The 20,884-nt window shown below is 48.2% G+C and overlaps 1 protein-coding gene across 1 annotated transcript in view; it reads left to right on the forward strand.

Moving 5' to 3' along the window:
• LOC144818171 (baculoviral IAP repeat-containing protein 1-like) overlaps nt 1-20,884 on the forward strand; it is an 863,533-nt gene that overhangs the window by 576,151 nt on the left and 266,498 nt on the right. The window lies entirely within an intron of this gene.

A 20,884-nucleotide genomic window follows, 5' to 3' on the forward strand; every position in this document is an offset into this window, starting at 1 on the left:
ATGTCTAGCACACTAGCTTGATAGTTCTCTGACTTGATGCACTATTCTTCACTTTCGCTGCTCTCATTCCTACAAGGATTTCCCTCTGCTATGTTCCTCTGAACATTTTGACTCCCCAAGACACCTTGATCACTTCCTCCTCCTGGTACCCTTCCAGTGGGACCCCTAACTGGAGCTTCCCACATCCTCGGATCGGAACGTGAGTCCACCGGCGACACTGATCTTACTGCACTAGACCCAATCCGCCCACTATAAGAATCTGCAGTAGCTTGCAATGGAGTACTAGCTTCTACAGGTATCAAAAATGGACAATTCCCGGTTGTCGTCCATTTCCTCCGGAACTCACCCCTTCTCCTATTCCCGACTGTGACTGGTCACTACTCTCCCCTTGATTTGGACCATACCCTGACATAATAGGTCCAATGGCGGCAGTTACCATAAGGGCTTCCGGTAACCGGTAACCGTGTAGCAGCATTAACTCCATTCATCTCTGTATCTCTCGATGCGGGTATCCTATTTCCTTCCATTCCTGTTGAAATCTTTCCCACTACGGTTATATGGTGGAGTACACTCTGATAGCAACCTATCTAACAAGCTGTCATCGGTGTCACTATCATCTTCTCCCTTTCTTTTCTGAGCGTCTCCTGTTTTCACTAATAACGGAAATAGCCTCTCTCCCGATGGTGTCTACTCTCCATCTCTTCAACTGTGCATCTCATTATGCATCTTGAAACGCCTTCATCGTCTTTTACATACTTCGCCCTCAGATCTTTACTTGTGACGCTCTCATCCATGCATCTAATGCCTCAAACTGTGTTGGTCTAGGTGGAGGTTGCAATGAAGCCATCACTCCCCTCAACTGGTGCAGCATATCTAATCTAAATGAACCATAACATGGAAAAGCCAAATCTCCCTCTTTCTCAGTAATCTTATGCCAATTTTAAAGCCAAACTATGGTATGGAATCCTACATTTGTGCTACACAAATAACCTAAAGAAACGAGGGTCTAAAGTCAACAGTTTCCTCAACTAGCTTCAACTCCTAAAACCAGTGAGTAGGAACACAAGTCACATAAAAGCCCAAAGAGGAAGAAGCAAAGAAAATGGAGAGCAAAAATAGAGTGATCAATGGTTAGATCCAAAGGCAGCTAGTAGGATTCCCATCAATTTCTCGTGGTGATCAATCTTCTCATTTGGTCATCCACCTCTCAGCATGGTGTGTCTCTTGATCATAGAGACTCTCTACCCCACAAAAGGAAAGTAGCTTGATTGGATCAACCCCAAAATCACTTGGAAAAAGAAACATATAATATGTTTCTAAATTCGAGATCACAAAGGAATTAAGTGCAGTGCAAAACACAAAATGTGATGATTAAAATAGGATAATGAGGCGAAAAAGCAAGATATTTTGTTATAGATATCGACTCATCTCCTGATTAAAACCAGAACAGTGCAAGGGGCAGTTTCAATAAATAACTGCAAGACTCAGGCCAACATGTTTCAGCCCCTAGGGAACAAAGTCCCCTCGGCTTTCTTCAGGGCCTCTGGTCTTAAACTTTGCTACTGCAGACCGATTATTATATACTCACGATTAAAGTGAAAAAATCAATTATGAATAAAAACTATAAGTAGTGAAAACACACACATTCTAAGAGGTTGGATTAAATACAACCTACTTGTTACTGATCCTCCGCATCAAAGAATGCAGATGGCATCTAAAAAGACAAAAATCATCATTACTCCAGGTTAGCTCTCCTATTAAATTGTTTTATCAAATTATACTACTAATCATTCAAAATCATTATATATGCTCGCCCAGCTTGACTGGGTGGACTATAATATGGTTGCTAGAATAGGTAGGATAAGGTTAGACAATGTGTACACCTGTTTACTTTATTGTATGGTTTCCCTTTGCTTCACCTTACAGAGCGGGGCCTCCTTTTTTCCTGAGCTAGGTCCAGGTGAGGTGAGATCCAGTCCCCGGTCAAGCTGCCTTTGGATCTAACCATTGATCACTCTATTTTGGCTCTCTATTTTCTTTGCTTCTTCCTCTTTGGGCTTTTATGTGACTTGTGTTCCGACTCACTGGTTTTAGGAGTTGAAGCTAGTTGACGAAACTGTTGACTTTAGACCCCCGTTTCTTTAGGTTATTTGTAATGCAGTAAAAGGGGATGAGAATCTGGGCAGGTCTTTAAATATCCCTTTGACCCTATATCTCTCTGTGGTGTTTAGTGTTGGTCCTACATTTGTGGCCATATAGTATGCTGGTGAATTCTCGGGTAGTGCTTCCTTGCCCACTTGAGTCACTACTCTTCTACCTCCCCAACAAAGGTCACGTAACACCCTAAAGCATCACATAATGGAATCAAATTATTTTTCCCCACAGATATTTTCATTTCAACTTCCTGATGACAATCCACCAATCCCAACGCGGCATTACATCAACCTAACTATTGCAGCGCGGCACACTTCTACGTCACTCTTCCTCCTCACACAATAGTTCACCCTCCTTTACAACCTCTTTCTGCACATTCTCACACTTCACTAATAGAATCTAGTAACGGTCTTTCCACTAAATGACTGGACAGTCTCAAGTAATTGTCTGCCTCACCTCTAGTAACTGCCTGTCCACCAAACGACCGGGCAGCTACATATCAGACCGTCTGCCCACAAACAACAGTCATATGAATAAACTGATAGGATCCACTCTCTCAATCACTTACACACAGTGACCCACGACCTGCTTTGGCCACCCGAAGCGCTGTGGTCCGCCCTTGTGCACTAGCATCCTACATGATTCTAACAGGCTCAATCACACATGTTCCCTATCTCCATTGGGTAGTCGATAGCGCTTCACGACTCCCACAATCACTGGTCAGACAATTACAGCACTCTGTGTCTTCTACACCTCAAATCTTTATCACAGGTTCTTAGGCTACTCGTCAAGCCTGACATCAAAATCATCAAATCATATCACATGGAATGCGCCCGTACAGCCCAAAACCACATTCACTCGACTCTCAACCCAACTCTGCAAGACATCACTTAATCAAATCACCACAATCTAACACAGACATCCCTATTCATACTCACACCACTGTGAACTGTTGTTCCACCCAGACCATCATTCTCCATCAGTTTCCAGCATGTTCCATCGTTCTCCGCTCTCGACCTTTTGGGCTCTCAATCTTTGGGGCTCTTTGGGCTCTATGACAAATTTTTCCCCACGTTCTAGACCACTCTCTTCCTCACTCCAGTAGGAAACCATCAGATGGGTGATGTCCACACTACAAATTACTTCTGAAATACTCTGGTGGATGGATCATTGGCCCTGATTGGCAATGTAGAGGGAAGAGATACGTCACAACAACAATTTATGCAGCAATTTGAGAACCCAATAACTCATGACTCCGTAGAATCAGACTCAAGGTTCCACGTTTAGTCTATTTATTACAAGGCCAAAATAGTTGGACATACAGACACCTCAAGATGAAGTTGTAAAGATACATTGGAACTAATACAAAATCAAACCTTTGAGCAAAGTTCGCTCACTTCAGCATAAACAGAATGACAAACTCGAAAACTGGATCGCAGGCAATAAGAGCCCCCACGTCTGGATCAGACTTCATCAGAGGTTTGTAAGTAACAAGTATTTGTCTATCCCAACACTATCTCTAATGTGACATCCCTACTTAGCATTTCCCCAGGCAAGTTAAAGAAAAGGGGTCAGCGCGTGAAGACTCACTCACTCACTTTGTATGGGTCAGGTAGCACAAGCTAAAGAGCTCGCTCTAAGATGCTCCTTCTCCTCGGGTCTCCCCTCTTCTCCTGACTCAGCCCCCCGGGCACTGTCCCTAATTTGAACACCAAAATCACATAATAGGCCCATTTGGGTCTCCTGATCGACTCATCCCACTGGAAATCTTCTCATAGATGAATTTTCATTTAGTTTCGAGACTCCCCACTCCTGGCTCGAGGACCTTGATTCCCAGGCCTTCTCCAGTGACAAAGAATACTGTCTCCTCTTATCAGCTTTCCTCACGCACATTGTATCTTCTCCTCCCGGAGCCTAACTCCTAAAACAAAAGCGTTATTCTAACTAACAATGATGAATTCTCCACCTTCAACAGAACCTGAGAAAAAACAAAATCCATCATGCACATGAAATTCAAGCTACACATTCAACCCACTTAAGAGAGCATCCAGGGCAAAAAGCATTTCCAGGCCTACATAAATCGCCCAAAGTAAGAAAATGGCATACAAGCCTCATAAAATTACATATAAATGAACACTTCACAAAGCATTTCTAAATCATCACGTTACATGAGCACATCAAATATGTCAATAATTGTTAGTGGCGTTTACAAATTCTATGCGTCACTGTTATCAATCAAACACAAATTTTTCTGCAACATTAATTTGTTCACGTTTATGCAACTGCGACTTTAACACTACATCATTTCCATGTTATAACAATACATTTCTAGCAACCTCACGGTAACACAACAAAAAATGAAATGCAGGTGCGAACTGCTCATGATTTTTATGCACCCCTACAAATTAAAAGTGCCCAATTGCACTCTATCAGGAGAAAAAATAAACAAATTCCATTGCCTCAGGAAATAGACAACACTAGATACCCCCACTACAAGAGAACATGGAAAAGGACGAGAAACTCTTTTAAATGCAATCCTCCAACCTAAGATATGTAAATCCCTTCATAGCGCTGTACTTCAACTGCCTTTGCCTCGCTGACGGTGTGTTTAGTCACTGAGGTTTGCACTTTTTGTGCCACACCAGACTTGCCACGGCACTCAATGAATCCCAACTGATTTGACAGTGTGCAAAACCCATCCAAACATTTTACAAAGTGCAGCGGGGTGATTCGGGAGCGATGTAGCCCCTAGATAGACTTTGGTGCTTCCCTTTGGACTCGTTCAAATTAGGAAGTTAAAGGTAGCAATGTCAAATAATAATGTAGAACACATTTTGTCCTACAAGAATGATAGCCAATGAAGTCTTAACCTTAATGGTTTTATGTTAAGTATTTTTGATAATCTGATCAATACAGACGTAAAGATCCTTACCAGACTGTTGGCCACTCGCCTGGCCCCACACATGGCACACTTGGTCCATCAAGACCAGTGTGGGTTTATCCCTGGTCGTAACACTGCGATAAACCTGCGGCGTCTGAACCATATCCTCCACGAGGTGTGTGGGAGCGGGGATACCCACATCCTGGTGTCAATAGACCTGGCTAAGGCCTTTGACACGGTCAGCTGGGGGTATCTCTTGGAGGTGCTCCAGATGGCAGGGCTGGGGCCAGTGTTCTGCAATTGGATCCGAGTGCTCTACGGGGCGCCCCGGGCTAGAGTTCGGCTTGGTTCGGCCCGCTCCGAGGAGTGGTCCTTGGGGAGGGGCACTCGTCAGGGGTGCCCCCTGTCGCCGCTCCTATTTGCCCTGGCAATAGAACCCTTGGCGGTCTCCATTCGAGCTGAGATGGCACAATGGGGCATTAGGGTGCGCGATACCGTGAACGTGATCTCCCTCTATGCAGACAACGCTCTGTTCTATTTGACCTCCCCAAGCGACTCGCTCCCCGCTTTGCTGCGGTTGCTGGACCGCTTTGGCACGACCTCCAGGCTGCGCATTAACCCTGGGAAGTCCTTGATTTTCCTGCTGGCGGGATGTGCTCCCGATCAGGGCGTGAGCCTCCCGTGCCTGGGGCTGAGATGGGAGCTAGAGGCCTTCCGGTATCTGGGCATTCAGGTGGCTTCGTCGGACGAACACCTGCTGGACCACAACGCTGAACGGGTGCTCCGCTCTCTGCACCAGTCTGTGTCCTTCTGGAATACGCTTCCTCTCTCCCTTATGGGGCGGTTAGCGGTTGCTAAGATGGTGATGTTGCCTAGAATGTTGTACGTCCTGCAAAATACCCTATGCCCGCTCCCCCCGCGAATATTTTGCACGCTCAATTCGCTGCTCACATCTCTACTCTGGGCGGGCGGACATAGTAGAGTTGCTCTGCATACTGTGGTCCGGAGTTGGGAGGAGGGAGGCCTGGAGGCCCCGAGGTTTGACCTCTATTATTACGCGCCAACTTAATTCAATTAAAACCTGTTGTTAATCTAATTTATCACTTCAAATTTTGGCACAGTGGTAAATACTCACAGAAGAAAAGCTACACGGGAAATAGATTTTATAAAGATATCACTTTATGTAAATTTTTCATCATTAAGGGCACAATTTTTTTTTAAAAAAACAATGAAAATAAATCAACAGTATACAAATGGACAAGAAGTAGATTAATTGTTCTTAAAATCCACTTGCTTTGTATTCCACTCTTTATAGATAGATGACAGCGAATCTTGCTGGCTATACACAAAGATATCGCTGTACAGAATAAATCTGAGTAGAAAGATGTGGACAAGTAAGTCGACGTTTCGGCCTTATAATTGTAAAATCCTTAAGGCCATCTTCAGGGCCTTCAATCTTTTGAGAATTATGACCCCCTGTGTATCCACTTGATCGTCACCAACCACGTGGTTCGTGTGGGACTTTGATTTCTAAATATCCTTCTTATGTTGAGGCTTGGACACGAAAACAAGATCGATATAGCGTGCTTAGTCCGCGTCACCAGTAAATGTTTCAATGCAAAGCAAAACTTCATCCGGCGTGGCGTAGTCTCACGGGATCCCGCTTTCATTCGCTGTCATCTATCTATTTTCATTGGGGTTTTTTTTCTTAATTGTACCCTTAATGATGAAAACTTTACATAAAGTGATATCTTTATAAAATCTATTTCCCGTGTAGCTTTTCTTCTGTGAGTTTTTACCACTGTGCCAAAATTTGAAGTGACAAATTAGATTAACAACAGGTTTTAATTGAATTAAGTTGGTCCCAAGTTTTGACAATTGAGATCGATTAACTGCCTGTTACTTAGGTATTATCAAATAAATTCCCTTGTTGGCAATCTACTATATCGAATTCTAGCCCAAGCTCGCAAGGGTATATTGGGTCACCCAGCTTAAATATAACTCTATTATTACGCAGCACAGCTCCTGCCAGCCGCGAGGTGGTTCGCGGATGCCGATAACTGGGAGCTGCTGCTACTGGTGGGCAGAGCGGACGAGAAGGCTTTGCGAGTGGCTTTGATGCAGGGACGGGGGCGGATGAGGCCCTGCCCTATGTGGTGCGCCAAGCGGCGGGAGTCTGGCAGCGGTTTGTGGAGAAGGTTTTGCGGCGGGCCCCCTTTCATAGGGAGCTGCCGGTGTGGATCTTGGCCCCGGTGCTGTGAATGGAGGAGAATGTGTCCTTCCGGGAATGGCGGGACGGCGGGTGTGAGACTCTGGCAGACCTCTATCCGGATGACTCCTTCGTGACTTTTGAGCGTACCACGGAAGCCTTTGACCTGAGCAGGGGACAGTACCTGCACTACAGGGGACTCCAGGAGGTGGCAAGGACGACCTTGCCCCAGTTCCCGGAGGCGCCTCCGCTGACACACACCCTCAACATCCTCCTTTCCTGTGGTAGAGGCAAGCGGCTGATCTCTTTATTGTACTCAGCCATGCGACGGGATTCGGCCCCGCCGATCGCGCCGTCCTGGGCGGCCTGGGAGGCGGACCTGGGGATGGCTCTGGAGCTGGGACAGCGCAAACGTATTGGGCTGCTGACCCGGAAAGTCTCGTGTAATGCACGGTTCAAGTTGATCCACTTTAATTTTGTGCGTCGCACGTACATGACCCCAGTCTCCCTGAATTGCATCTCGGCAGATAGGCGGGACGACTGCCCTAGGTGTGGGGCGGAGAGAGCTTGATTCTTCCATCTGGCTTGGGAGTGCCCGCAGGTCGGTAGCTTTTGGAGTGAGGTGGTGGCACATATTTGCCTTGTTACGAGCCTCCGGATTGCCCTAGATCTGCTCCATTGTCTCTTGGCCCTGATACCCAAACCCAAAAAGAGGAATTTGTCCTACAAGTTTCTACAGTTCTTACTGGTGTTGGCAAGGCGGCGCGTGGCTATTACTTGTATGGGGCAGAGGGCCCACGAGGTATCCCTGTGGCTTAGGGATGTTAGAGAGTGGTCCTTGGCTGAGGAAACACACATGCAGTGCACGCGCCGTGACGAAAGGCTTCAGGAAGACTTACTAGCTTGGAGGATGATGTGTGCTGAGGGGTTACCTGATGATAACTCGGATGCCACTAGTGCCGAATTGTTCACCCCTGAGGGGTCTGGGTCCAAGGAGGATGTAGCGGGAGGCAAGATGGAGGGACCTGTTTCGGAGTAATGCCCTGCTGGGCGCGCACTAATGTTCCCTATTGTATAACCCTGTGATTTGTCTTGATTCCCGGAGGATTGCTTCTAACTGTGATGTCTGCACCTTATCGGGCCTTGAGTAGATAACCTGACTTTTGCACGTACTCTATTACTGATGCCACGTATGGGGGGGTTGTTCTGTGTTAGACTGTGTTTTTATTGGAAAATGTATCTATACAGAAGGATGGGAGTAGGGCTCCATGGAGGACGTAGGAGGGGGAATACCTGAAAAACAGCGGATACTAGAGATGCACGTGTACTGTAAGCAAACGATTATGATTCTCTGTGTGGCATTTTCCGACTTTACGCCGCCCGACCTCCGGGATGTGTGTACTATCCTGAATGTTGCCTGTGGTTAACTTCACCTCTCAGTGCCTACGAGTGGTTATATCTGACTATGTCTTCTACGTTTCCGCAATAAACATATTAAAAAAAAAAAAAAAAGTCTTTTTGATAAACAGAAGTGAATATAATAAAATTGATTGGTCAATAAATCAGAGTGCAAGGCTCAGTCAACGTATAGAATCAATCAAGAACTCAGTAAGGTACCATTCATCAAAACGCAGAGCATAAAATGAGACTGAATTCAGGCACAGATTTAACTTCTAAAGTGAATGGTGGTGGCTCTGCTCACTATATCAAAAAATCACACTCTTTTATAGGACTCTAAACAAAGGAGTTCATACATTCAGTACAGTAGTACATGGTTCACAGCTTCTGGGCCAATTAAAAGTAAGCAAAAGAAACACATTTGTAATGGAATACATTCAACTGGTTTTGCATAATACACTACATGGAGTTTCTCCCAAGCAATCATCTAAACATGGAACAGAAAATGTTACCTAATATGATTCTCTCTGGGGCAGCTAGGTTTGACCCTAAGTGAGTAAACTATATTCCGAACTGTCTGTGAAAGTCTTCATCTTTCTCAGCAAGGCACATGTGATCTTTTATTCTAGTGAGAAATACATTTCAAGTCTAATCATGTGGTACAACGAAATGTCACAGTAAAAGGTGGCTTCTGAGGCCTAGTTTACCTAAAGTGAGCTTGTGTACGAATTATTACAACAAACCATTAACGTCAGCAAAACAGACACATCTCTTCTTTTTATTGTAATTCTACATCCTCACCTGAAATGGGATACAGCAGTGTTGTAGAACCACTTGCAACAGATCAATGTTTGGCCACACCTTATTGCACTCATAAAGAAATCGAGGTAAGAGGTCTTCCAAGGTGTTTTCGACCACACAGACATTGATAATGAGAGTAATTTGTCAGTTTCAGGTGCTTCCTTGTTTGGCAGTGCAGCAGGGTGGGTGGTCTTGTCTGTTCAAGTTCAAGTTCAAGTTCAAATTTTTTTTATAGCGCACTACTCACCCATAGGGTCTCAAGGCGCTTGAGGGAGGGGGTGCATTATTTATCGAATAGCCAGGTTTTAAGTTCCTTTCTGAAGGAAATGTGGTTCTGTGTGAGCCGGAGGTGAGTGGGGAGAGAGTTCCAGGTCTTGGCCGCCAGGTAGGAGAAAGATCTTCCTCCCATGGTGGATCTGTGGATGCCCGGAATTGCGGCAAGCGCTTGGTTGGAGGATCTTAGTTTGCGGGTGGGTGTGTAGAAGGACAGTCGTGTGTTGAGGCATTCGGGTCCTAGTTTGTAGAGGGCCTTGTGAGCGTGGGTGAGGAGACGGAACGTTATTCTCTTGTTGACGGGAAGCCAGTGGAGGTCTTTCAGGTGGCCGGTAATGTGAGCTTGGCGGGGGATGTCCAATATGAGTCTGGCCGATGCATTTTGGATGCGTTGGAGTTTTTTCTGTAATTTAGCTGTGATTCCGGCGTAAAGGGTGTTTCCATAATCTAGTCGGCTAGTGACTAGTGCGTGGGTGATCGTCTTTCTTGTTTCGGTGGGGATCCAACGGAAGATTTTGTTGAGCATACGGAGTATGTTGAAGCAAGAGGATGAGACGGCGTTAACTTGTCTGGTCATCGAGAGGGAGGAGTCTAGGATGAAGCCCAGGTTGCGTGCGTGGTCTGTGGGTATGGGTGCTGTGCCCAGGGCCGCTGGCCACCAAGAGTCGTCCCAGGCAGAGGGTGAGGATCCTAGGATGAGAACTTCCGTTTTGTCTGAGTTAAGTTTTAGGCGACTGTTTTTCATCCATTCAGCTACTTCTTTCATGCCTTCATGAAGATTGGTTTTGGCGGTGTTAGGGTCTTTGGTGAGGGAAAGGATCAGCTGGGTGTCGTCAGCGTAGGAGATGATGTTGAGGTTGTGTTGTCGCGCGATGGATGCGAGGGGACTCATGTAAACGTTGAAGAGGGTGGGACTGAGTGATGATCCTTGTGGGACTCCGCAGATGACTTCGGTGGCCTCTGATTTGAAAGGGGGGAGTCGGACTCTCTGGGTTCTCCCGGCGAGGAACGAGATGATCCAGTCCAAGGCTTTTTCTTGTATTCCGACGTTGCTGAGGCGTTGTATGAGGGTGTTGTGACAGACTGTGTCGAAGGCGGCGGAGAGGTCGAGTAGGATGAGGGCAGCTGTTTTTCCGTTGTCCAGTAGCGTTCGGATGTCATCTGTCGCTGCAATGAGGGCGGTTTCGGTGCTGTGTTTGGCTCGAAAGCCGGACTGTGAGGGGTCGAGGGAGTTGTTGGATTCAAGGAAGGCGGCGAGCTGGCTATTGGCGGCTTTCTCAATGACTTTGGCAGGGAAAGGGAGGAGGGAAATGGGGCGGTAGTTCTTAAGTTCAGAGGGGTCAGCTGTGGGCTTCTTCAGGAGGGCAGTGAGTTCGGCATGTTTTCAGCTTTCTGGGAAGGTAGCGGAGTTGAAGGAGCAGTTGATGACATCACGGAGATGGGGTGCGATGATGGAGTCTGCTTTGTTGAAGATGTGGTGGGGACAGGGGTCGGTTGACGAACCTAAATGGATGGAGTTCATTAGGCGGATGGTGTCTTCAGTGGTGATTGTGTTCCAGGCGTTAATGTTGGTTTTGGAAGTGGGTGGGGTGGGCTGTTCTTTCGAACTGTTCTCGAAGCTGTTATGTATGTCGGCGATTTTGTTGTAGAAGAAAGAGGATAGCGAGTCGCAGAGGTCTTGGGAGGGAGTAATGTCGTTTGAGGCTGCGGTGGGGTTGGTAAATTCTTTGACGATGTTGAATAGTTCCTTTCTGTTGTGGGCGTTGTTGTCGAGTCGATCCTTGAGAGCTGATTTCTTGGTGGATCGGATCAATTGGTGGTGTTTGCGGGTGGCTGCCTTGAAGGTGGTCAGGTTGTCAGTGGTTGGGTTTTTTCTCCATGTTTTTTCGAGAGTACGGCATAGTTTCTTGGAATTCTTAAGGTCATAGTTGAACCAGGTGGCCTTTTTGCTATCTTGTTTGATCTGGTGGTTTTTTAGGGCTGCTAATTCGTCAGCGCTGTGAGTGATCCATTGTTTGAGTTTGGTGGCAGCTTCGTTTGGGTCTGATGAGAGGGCTCTAGGGTTTTGGTTGAGCGATGAGATGAGTTGGTCGGTGGTGATTTTGTTCCAGTTTCTTCGAGGAATAGGTTGTGGGGGGTTGTGAGTTGTGGTAGTTTTGTAGCTGAAGTGAACGCAGCTGTGGTCCGTCCAATGGAGAGCTGTGGTATGATTGAAGGAGATGTGTTTGCTGGAGGTGAAGATAGGGTTGAGCGTGTGCCCGGCTAAGTGGGTGGGGGTGTCAACAAGTTGTTTGAGTCCGAGATTGGCCAGGTTGTCCAGAAGGGTGGTGGTGTTGCAGTCTTTTTTCTTTTCCAGGTGGAAGTTGAAGTCTCCCAGTAGAATGTAGTTCTCGGAGGGGAGGGCATGTGGGCTGATGAAGTCAGTGATGTCTTCGCAGAATTGTTTACGGGTTCCTGGTGGTCTGTAGATGAGGGTGCCTCTAAGTGTGGTCCTGGGGTCGGTGTGGATCTAGAAGTGGAGGTGTTCGGCGGTTGCAAGGTAGTCGTCGAAGCTGGTCGTGATTTTGATGGTGTTCTTATGAACGATGGCGATGCCTCCTCCTGTTTGGTTGGTACGGTCTTTTCGGATGATCTTGTACGCGTCCGGGATGGCTATGGCGATGTCGGGTGCTGATGATGCGTTCATCTAGGTTTCTGTAAGGAAGGCGATGTCCGGTGACGCAGTGTCGAGTAGGTCCCAGAGTTCTGTGGCGTGTTTGTGGATCGAGCGGGTGTTTAGCAGGATGCATTTCAGGTGGTTAGAGTCGGAGCTGTGTTTGGGGCTCGTGGATTTGTGTGGGTCTTGATGCAGGCGAACTTGCAGGAGTTGCAGGCGAAGGGACCGTGGGTACGTCCTGGGGCAGCTTCGTAGCATTGTGGTGTGCGTCCGGGGTTAAGGGCTAAGAGGGTGGAGGCGTCATACGTTATGCGGGAGGAGTGCGGTTTGTGGGGGACAGGGGGTCTGGCGCTGGGCGCGGTCCAGGCACGGACGGGCGTAGACGGGCTTACCTTCGGCGCACCTTCGGCGCGACCGCTGCGCGTTGGTACATCTGTCTTAAATGGAGAGTGGAGGGGGGGCGGAGCGTGGGAGGGGCAGCTGGGAGGCGGGAGCGGGGAGGAGACACGGGCCACGAGCACAACAAAATGGAAGGACAGAAAGTGAAACTTAGGATACGAACACAAAGATGAGGCTCAAATAATTTAAAAGCAATGCAGCGCAATTGTCTTAAAATCACAAGTACAATATAACGACACCAGGCGCTGTGTCACCGTCGAGGCGCTCTCACACAGGCAGGCAATGGGCGCTATGTCAGCGTCGAGGCGCTGGGGCTGCAGGCGATGTCAGGCGCAACAATGGGTAAAGCAATCTCCAATCTGCAGGAGGGGTGCAGTTAAGGGAGGGAGGCAGGGAGCGAGGAGGAGCGACCGACACGGAGCGAGTCCAGCTGGTCACAAGGAGCACAGGGGGAGCGAGTTTACTCTACTAGTGGGTGGGAGGGGCAGCTGGGAGGCGGGAGCGGGGAGGAGACACGGGCCACTAGCACAACAAAATGGAAGGACAGAAAGTGAAACTTAGGATACGAACACAAAGATGAGGCTCTAATAATTTAAAAGCAATGCAGCGCAATTGTCTTAAAATCACAAGTACAATATAACGATACCAGGCGCTGTGTCACCGTCGAGGTGCTCTCACACAGGCAGGCAATGGGCGCTATGTCAGCGTCGAGGCGCTGGGGCTGCAGGCGATGTCAGGCGCAACAATGGGTAAAGCAATCTCCAATCTGCAGGAGGGGTGCAGGTAAGGGAGGGAGGCAGGGAGTGAGGAGGAGCGACCGACACGGAGCGAGTCCAGCTGGTCACAAGGAGCACAAGGGGAGCGAGGTTACTCTACTAGTGGGTGGGAGGGGCAGCTGGGAGGCGGGAGCGGGGAGGAGACACGGGCCACGAGAACAACAAAATGGAAGGACAGAAAGTGAAACTTAGGATACGAACACAAAGATGAGGCTCAAATAATTTAAAAGCAATGCAGCGCAATTGTCTTAAAATCACAAGTACAATATAACGTACTGTCAGGCGCAACAATGGGTAAAGCAATCTCCAATCTGCAGGAGGGGTGCAGGTAAGGGAGGGAGGCAGGGAGCGAGGAGGAGCGACCGACACGGAGCGAGTCCAGCTGGTCACCAGCTGGTCCAGCTGGTCTGTCTGACACATATTTCTGCTGACATCCTTGTCTAACTATGCTCTACTTTGTATGTGAATACTCCATTCAGCAGAAGAGGTTGGCAGCCACCAGGGTCCTAAATCTGTGCCTTGGTGTTTGCAGTTCAGGCCTTAGCCACGCGCCCTGAATTGTTCAGCCGCCAACATAATGAATGTAAATACTAATCAGCTCAAGGAGGCCAGGCCCATACATTGAATCTTCACTTACTATTTTGGGAGCATATTTCAATATGGGGTGAGATCAGTCCACATAAACCAAGTGATGTGCCCCGGAAGCTTGTTTCCTTTCCAGTAAAGAATTGGCTTGGTAGTTTGGTCTGCCCTGTTCCCATGATGCACTGGGCCAGGGTCAGACTAATTTGCATGTAGCCAGGTTCTGAACTGGGATGGTGCAGTGAGCTAAAAAACGGTGATGGATCAAGCCCTGATCTTTTGACTGGGTAGGAGTGTTCTGCTTAATTCAGATACTCTGTTCATCACCACCCCCTTTTGAATCGTTTTGGCCACCACAAGTGTGGAAGGGTATGCTCAGATGTGAGTCCCTTGCTCACTGCACCATCAGGATTCAAGCAAGCCGGGCCGAAGACGGCTGTAATGCCAGAAACCGGTACCCAGAAGCTTGTTTCCTTTCCAGTAAAGAATTGGCTTGGTAGTTTGGTCTGCCCTGTTCCCATGATGCACTGGGCCAGGGTCAGACTAATTTGCATGTAGCCAGGTTCTGAACTGGGATGGTGCAGTGAGCTAAAAAACGGTGATGGATCAAGCCCTGATCTTTTGACTGGGTAGGAGTGTTCTGCTTAATTCAGATACTCTGTTCATCACCACCCCCTTTTTAATCGTTTTGGCCACCACAAGTGTGGAAGGGTATGCTCAGATGTGAGTCCCTTGCTCACTGCACCATCAGGATTCAAGCAAGCCGGGCCGAAGACGGCTGTAATGCCAGAAACCGGTCCCCGGAAGCTTGTTTCCTTTCCAGTAAAGAATTGGCTTGGTAGTTTGGTCTGCCCTGTTCCCATGATGCACTGGGCCAGGGTCAGACTAATTTGCATGTAGCCAGGTTCTGAACTGGGATGGTGCAGTGAGCTAAAAAACGGTGATGGATCAAGCCCTGATCTTTTGACTGGGTAGGAGTGTTCTGCTTAATTCAGATACTCTGTTCATCACCACCCCCTTTTGAATTGTTTTGGCCACCACAAGTGTGGAAGGGTATGCTCAGATGTGAGTCCCTTGCTCACTGCACCATCAGGATTCAAGCAAGCCGGGCCGAAGACGGCTGTAATGCCAGAAACCGGTCCCCGGAAGCTTGTTTCCTTTCCAGTAAAGAATTGGCTTGGTAGTTTGGTCTGCCCTGTTCCCATGATGCACTGGGCCAGGGTCAGACTAATTTGCATGTAGCCAGGTTCTGAACTGGGATGGTGCAGTGAGCTAAAAAACGGTGATGGATCAAGCCCTGATCTTTTGACTGGGTAGGAGTGTTCTGCTTAATTCGGATACTCTGTTCATCACCACCCCCTTTTGAATCATGTCAGCGTCGAGGCGCTGGGGCTGCAGGCGATGTCAGGCGCAACAATGGGTAAAGCAATCTCCAATCTGCAGGAGGGGTGCAGGTAAGGGAGGGAGGCAGGGAGTGAGGAGGAGCGACCGACACGGAGCGAGTCCAGCTGGTCACAAGGAGCACAGGGGGAGCGAGGTTACTCTACTAGTGGGTGGGAGGGGCAGCTGGGAGGCGGGAGCGGGGAGGAGACGGGCCACGAGCACAACAAAATGGAAGGACAGAAAGTGAAACTTAGGATACGAACACAAAGATGAGGCTCAAATAATTTAAAAGCAATGCAGCGCCATTGTCTTAAAATCACAAGTACAATATAACGTACTGTCAGGCGCAACAATGGGTAAAGCAATCTCCAATATGCAGGAGGGGTGCAGGTAAGGGAGGGAGGCAGGGAGCGAGGAGGAGCGACCGACACGGAGCGAGTCTAGCTGGTCACCAGCTGGTCCAGCTGGTCTGTCTGACACATATTTCTGCTGACATCCTTGTCTAACTATGCTCTACTTTGTATGTGAATACTCCATTCAGCAGAAGAGGTTGGCAGCCACCAGGGTCCTAAATCTGTGCCTTGGTGTTTGCAGTTGGGCCTTAGCCACGCGCCCTGAATTGTTCAGCCGCCAACATAATGAATGTAAATACTAATCAGCTCAAGGAGGCCAGGCCCATACATTGAATCTTCACTTACTATTTTGGGAGCATATTTCAATATGGGGTGAGATCAGTCCACATCAACCAAGTGATGTGCCCCGGAAGCTTGTTTCCTTTCCAGTAAAGAATTGGCTTGGTAGTTTGGTCTGCCCTGTTCCCATGATGCACTGGGCCAGGGTCAGACTAATTTGCATGTAGCCAGGTTCTGAACTGGGATGGTGCAGTGAGCTAAAAAACGGTGATGGATCAAGCCCTGATCTTTTGACTGGGTAGGAGTGTTCTGCTTAATTCAGATACTCTGTTCATCACCACCCCCTTTTGAATCGTTTTGGCCACCACAAGTGTGGAAGGGTATGCTCAGATGTGAGTCCCTTGCTCACTGCACCATCAGGATTCAAGCAAGCCGGGCCGAAGACGGCTGTAATGCCAGAAACCGGTCCCCAGAAGCTTGTTTCCTTTCCAGTAAAGAATTGGCTTGGTAGTTTGGTCTGCCCTGTTCCCATGATGCACTGGGCCAGGGTCAGACTAATTTGCATGTAGCCAGGTTCTGAACTGGGATGGTGCAGTGAGCTAAAAAACGGTGATGGATCAAGCCCTGATCTTTTGACTGGGTAGGAGTGTTCTGCTTAATTCAGATACTCTGTTCATCACCACCCCCTTTTGAATCGTTTTGGCCACCACAAGTGTGGAAGGGTATGCTCAGATGTGAGTCCCTTGCTCACTGCACCATCAGGATTCAAGCAAGCCGGGCCGAAGACGGCTGTAATGCCAGAAACCGGTCCCCGGAAGCTTGTTTCCTTTCCAGTAAAGAATTGGCTTGGTAGTTTGGTCTGCCCTGTTCCCATGATGCACTGGGCCAGGGTCAGACTAATTTGCATGTAGCCAGGTTCTGAACTGGGATGGTGCAGTGAGCTAAAAAACGGTGATGGATCAAGCCCTGATCTTTTGACTGGGTAGGAGTGTTCTGCTTAATTCAGATACTCTGTTCATCACCACCCCCTTTTGAATTGTTTTGGCCACCACAAGTGTGGAAGGGTATGCTCAGATGTGAGTCCCTTGCTCACTGCACCATCAGGATTCAAGCAAGCCGGGCCGAAGACGGCTGTAATGCCAGAAACCGGTCCCCGGAAGCTTGTTTCCTTTCCAGTAAAGAATTGGCTTGGTAGTTTGGTCTGCCCTGTTCCCATGATGCACTGGGCCAGGGTCAGACTAATTTGCATGTAGCCAGGTTCTGAACTGGGATGGTGCAGTGAGCTAAAAAACGGTGATGGATCAAGCCCTGATCTTTTGACTAGGTAGGAGTGTTCTACGTAATTCAGATACTCTGTTCATCACCACCCCCTTTTGAATCGTTTTGGCCACCACAAGTGTGGAAGGGTATGCTCAGATGTGAGTCCCTTGCTCACTGCACCATCAGGATTCAAGCAAGCCGGGCCGAAGACGGCTGTAATGCCAGAAACCGGTCCCCGGAAGCTTGTTTCCTTTCCAGTAAAGAATTGGCTTGGTAGTTTGGTCTGCCCTGTTCCCATGATGCACTGGGCCAGGGTCAGACTAATTTGCATGTAGCCAGGTTCTGAACTGGGATGGTGCAGTGAGCTAAAAAACGGTGGTGGATCAAGCCCTGATCTTTTGACTGGGTAGGAGTGTTCTGCTTAATTCAGATACTCTGTTCATCACCACCCCCTTTTGAATTGTTTTGGCCACCACAAGTGTGGAAGGGTATGCTCAGATGTGAGTCCCTTGCTCACTGCACCATCAGGATTCAAGCAAGCCGGGCCGAAGACGGCTGTAATGCCAGAAACCGGTCCCCGGAAGCTTGTTTCCTTTCCAGTAAAGAATTGGCTTGGTAGTTTGGTCTGCCCTGTTCCCATGATGCACTGGGCCAGGGTCAGACTAATTTGCATGTAGCCAGGTTCTGAACTGGGATGGTGCAGTGAGCTAAAAAACGGTGATGGATCAAGCCCTGATCTTTTGACTGGGTAGGAGTGTTCTGCTTAATTCAGATACTCTGTTCATCACCACCCCCTTTTGAATCGTTTTGGCCACCACAAGTGTGGAAGGGTATGCTCAGATGTGAGTCCCTTGCTCACTGCACCATCAGGATTCAAGCAAGCCGGGCCGAAGACGGCTGTAATGCCAGAAACCGGTCCCCGGAAGCTTGTTTCCTTTCCAGTAAAGAATTGGCTTGGTAGTTTGGTCTGCCCTGTTCCCATGATGCACTGGGCCAGGGTCAGACTAATTTGCATGTAGCCAGGTTCTGAACTGGGATGGTGCAGTGAGCTAAAAAACGGTGATGGATCAAGCCCTGATCTTTTGACTGGGTAGGAGTGTTCTGCTTAATTCAGATACTCTGTTCATCACCACCCCCTTTTGAATCGTTTTGGCCACCACAAGTGTGGAAGGGTATGCTCAGATGTGAGTCCCTTGCTCACTGCACCATCAGGATTCAAGCAAGCCGGGCCGAAGACGGCTGTAATGCCAGAAACCGGTCCCCGGAAGCTTGTTTCCTTTACAGTAAAGAATTGGCTTGGTAGTTTGGTCTGCCCTGTTCCCATGATGCACTGGGCCAGGGTCAGACTAATTTGCATGTAGCCAGGTTCTGAACTGGGATGGTGCAGTGAGCTAAAAAACGGTGATGGATCAAGCCCTGATCTTTTGACTGGGTAGGTGTGTTCTGCTTAATTCAGATACTCTGTTCATCACAACCCCCTTTTGAATCGTTTTGGCCACCACAAGTGTGGAAGGGTATGCTCAGATGTGAGTCCCTTGCTCACTGCACCATCAGGATTCAAGCAAGCCGGGCCGAAGACGGCTGTAATGCCAGAAACCGGTCCCCGGAAGCTTGTTTCCTTTCCAGTAAAGAATTGGCTTGGTAGTTTGGTCTGCCCTGTTCCCATGATGCACTGGGCCAGGGTCAGACTAATTTGCATGTAGCCAGGTTCTGAACTGGGATGGTGCAGTGAGCTAAAAAACGGTGATGGATCAAGCCCTGATCTTTTGACTGGGTAGGAGTGTTCTGCTTAATTCAGATACTCTGTTCATCACCACCCCCTTTTGAATCATGTCAGCGTCGAGGCGCTGGGGCTGCAGGCGATGTCAGGCGCAACAATGGGTAAAGCAATCTCCAATCTGCAGGAGGGGTGCAGGTAAGGGAGGGAGGCAGGGAGTGAGGAGGAGCGACCGACACGGAGCGAGTCCAGCTGGTCACAAGGAGCACAGGGGGAGCGAGGTTACTCTACTAGTGGGTGGGAGGGGCAGCTGGGAGGCGGGAGCGGGGAGGAGACGGGCCACGAGCACAACAAAATGGAAGGACAGAAAGTGAAACTTAGGATACGAACACAAAGATGAGGCTCAAATAATTTAAAAGCAATGCAGCGCCATTGTCTTAAAATCACAAGTACAATATAACGTACTGTCAGGCGCAACAATGGGTAAAGAAATCTCCAATCTGCAGGAGGGGTGCAGGTAAGGGAGGGAGGCAGGGAGCGAGGAGGAGCGACCGACACGGAGCGAGTCTAGCTGGTCACCAGCTGGTCCAGCTGGTCTGTCTGACACATATTTCTGCTGACATCCTTGTCTAACTATGCTCTACTTTGTATGTGAATACTCCATTCAGCAGAAGAGGTTGGCAGCCACCAGGGTCCTAAATCTGTGCCTTGGTGTTTGCAGTTCAGGCCTTAGCCACGCGCCCTGAATTGTTCAGCCGCCAACATAATGAATGTAAATACTAATCAGCTCAAGGAGGCCAGGCCCATACATTGAATCTTCACTTACTATTTTGGGAGCATATTTCAATATGGGGTGAGATCAGTCCACATCAACCAAGTGATGTGCACCGTTTCTCCTTCCACAGCTTCTTCCTCTGAGAATTTTCTGGGATCCTCTTCTCTTCTTACTTTCTGACAGGTTTTCAGCAAGCTTTGGCCTCTTTCATTTTAAGCTTGGTTAGCCATATCATTGAGAGGATTAAATGTTGTGTATAATGAGCACCAGTGTCCATAGGCAATGTATTATTTGTCATCTAAAATAAATGTTGCCCACTGTGACTGCCATTATGAAGTATGGTTTTTATGTATATCACACCAATGTACCATAACAGATTTCAGTATTTCACATTATCACCCATGATTTTCAATGCAGTGAGGACGTTGTTCAGTTGCACAATCCACAGCTTCCACATAACACCATTAGTTGCAGATGCATCATGAGGTGGCAAAGGTGTGAAGCACATTGGCATATAGGTCTCACATCAGCCTGCCACCCGCAGTGCCATCTTTATTGGATATGTCTGTGCCAGGCAACACTGGATCCCTTTGGCACAACAGGCAATCACCTGTTTTCTTGATGCAGGTCGTCATTGTCACAAGCTAATGTGGCTCACAGCATGAGTGAGATATAGGAGTGGTGTGTACCAGAGCAGGAGCTTGAGGAAGAATCCAACACACGACAGGAACAGGCACACTGTGGGCCATGCATAGTACCGATCAGCAGGAATGTGACTCAGAATCTAAGAAGCCACACATTCTTCTTACAGGGACTCCCTAGTCCCAGGTAATACATGATAGAATATTCCATGCTGGAGAAATCCTGTCTAGGTGAAGTAAGAAAGATGTTTGTTCTGAGCACAACAAGCCAGGATATAGGGATTGGGGTAATTCCTCGTCATTCTAAAGCTCCAGAACATGTTGTTGCACTCACATGCTGTCCAAAT

This window comes from Lissotriton helveticus, chromosome 2_1, assembly GCF_964261635.1.
Source record: "Lissotriton helveticus chromosome 2_1, aLisHel1.1, whole genome shotgun sequence".
Lineage (NCBI taxonomy): Eukaryota > Metazoa > Chordata > Amphibia > Caudata > Salamandridae > Lissotriton > Lissotriton helveticus.